Raw genomic sequence first — 2,500 nt, forward strand, 5'->3', positions numbered from 1 at the left:
CCTGCCTCCGTCGCCGTGGGAAGCCCTGCCGCCGCGCAGGCTTCCCGGGCTGAGCGCCTGGATGATTTTTTTTTTGTTTTCTCTTGAAACCCCCGATGGTCTCGGCCGACTACCAAGTGGGGCAGCTAGACGGGGCGCCGGGCGCTGCCTACCCCCCGGCCTCTCCTGCACCGGCAGGTTCGGGCCGACGTCCCCCGGGCGGGATACGGCCCGGCGCCCCGTCTAGCTGCCCCACTTGGGAGTCGGCCGAGACCATCGGGGGTTTCAAGAGAAAACAAAAAAAAAACCATCCAGGCGCTCAGCCCCGGCGGCCTCCCCGGAAGGAGAAGCTCTAATGCGGAGTGGGGGAGGCTCTAAGGCGGCCCGGGCCTGGGCCCCAGGCTGCTGCGACCACCCCGGCCCTGGGCGCCGGGTCGGTCCCGTCCCCCGGGCCCGGCGGCGGTTCCCGGGGGAGCCCCGGCGGCCTCCCCGGAAGGAGAAGCTCTAATGCGGAGTGGGGGAGGCTCTAAGGCGGCCCGGGCCTGGGCCCCAGGCTGCTGCGACCACCCCGGCCTTGGGCGCCGGGTCGGTCCCGTCCCCCGGGCCCGGCGGCGGTTCCCGGGGGAGCCCCGGCGGCCTCCCCGTCCCTCCCGGGAGGGAGAAGCTCTAATGCGGAGTGGGGGAGGCTCCAAGGCGGCCCGGGCCGGTGTCCCAGGCTGCTGCGACCACCCCGGCCTTGGGCGCCTGTCGACGGAACCCCGGACCTGCCCGGGGAGCCCCGGAGGGGTCCCCGTCCCTCCCCGGAGGGAGAAGCTCTAATGCGGAGGCGCGGGGGAGGCTCTAAGGCGGCCCGGGCCAGAGCTCCAGGCAGGCGCCCAAGGCCGGCCTCGGGTCCTACAAAGGTCCCCAGGCCCGGCGGGGTCCCCGTCCCTCCCCGCAGGGAAAAGCTCTAATGCGGCGGGAGAAAAGCTCTGAGGCGGGGCCTGGCCGGAGCTCGGGGAGGCCCTGCCGGTGCTGGCCCATGCCTGCCCTTGGGCACCTGCCGGCCCTCGGTCCCTCGCCAGGCGGGCCCGGGGCCCGCAGAGCACTTCCCGTCCGGGCCCATTGGAATGCATGGCCCTACCAGATGGCCGCTCTCCGAGGCCGGCCATCTGGTGTGGGGCCATAGGAACGACTGCAAGGACCAGATGGCCGGGCCGCTCTGGAAGTCCGGATGGGCGTCAATCTGAAATCCGTCTCCAGTTGGGTCTATAAGGAGCCCGGGCGGTTTCGCCGAGAGGTCCCCCTCTGTCGGTCCGGGCGCGCACTTTACAAGAAAGCTCAGTCACCTTCCTGCGGATTACTATAGACAGGGGGGAGAGGGACCTGTCTGCGCGTCCTCCAGGGTATTTTTCGCCGCTGGCTGCCCGGCCCGGGCTCTGGGGCGAAACCACCGCACCTCGGTCGGCAGGGAAGCCCCCGAGTGAGAGCAGCCGGGAGCCGAGGGAAGCCCGGCCGCTCTCGAGGGACGCCTCCCCAGGGCGGACAGGGGCCCGGCACGCCGGGCGAGCCCTGAGCCATGGCGCAGCCGGGCGTACTCGACGGGCGGGCGTCGAGGTTCCGGCCGACCACGTCCGCGTGGGCGAGCGATGGCCAGGCCCGCCGGCGCAGCGGGCGACCTTCCCTCTCGACCAGGTACCTGGAGCCCGGCCCAGTGCGGCCGGGCTGCGGTTTGAAGACTCTAGCGGTCCCCCCCGATCCCCCGCCCGTGCCGACTCTGGCCCGCCCCTCCGTCCGTCTCCCCGCGAGGGGAGCGGCGGAGGGGGTCGGGGCCGGGGGGGTAGGCCGGGCGGGAACCGGGCCGGGTTGGGCCGGCGGCGGAGCAGCCTGCCTCCGTCGCCGTGGGAAGCCCTGCCGCCGCGCAGGCTTCCCGGGCTGAGCGCCTGGATGGTTTTTTTTTTGTTTTCTCTTGAAACCCCCGATGGTCTCGGCCGACTCCCAAGTGGGGCAGCTAGACGGGGCGCCGGGCGCTGCCTACCCCCCGGCCTCTCCTGCACCGGCAGGTTCGGGCCGACGTCCCCCGGGCGGGACACGGCCCGGCGCCCCGTCTAGCTGCCCCACTTGGGAGTCGGCCGAGACCATCGGGGGTTTCAAGAGAAAACAAAAAAAAACCATCCAGGCGCTCAGCCCCGGCGGCCTCCCCGGAAGGAGAAGCTCTAATGCGGAGTGGGGGAGGCTCTAAGGCGGCCCGGGCCTGGGCCCCAGGCTGCTGCGACCACCCCGGCCCTGGGCGCCGGGTCGGTCCCGTCCCCCGGGCCCGGCGGCGGTTCCCGGGGGAGCCCCGGCGGCCTCCCCAGAAGGAGAAGCTCTAATGTGGAGTGGGGGAGGCTCTAAGGCGGCCCGGGCCTGGGCCCCAGGCTGCTGCGACCACCCCGGCCTTGGGCGCCGGGTCGGTCCCGTCCCCCGGGCCCGGCGGCGGTTCCTGGGGGAGCCCCGGCGGCCTCCCCGTCCCTCCCGGGAGGGAGAAGCTCTAATGCGGAGT

The sequence above is a fragment of the Ambystoma mexicanum genome, chromosome 5p (genome assembly GCF_040938575.1).
Source record: "Ambystoma mexicanum isolate Mex_15411 chromosome 5p, UKY_AmexF1_1, whole genome shotgun sequence".
In the NCBI taxonomy this organism is placed as follows: domain Eukaryota; kingdom Metazoa; phylum Chordata; class Amphibia; order Caudata; family Ambystomatidae; genus Ambystoma; species Ambystoma mexicanum.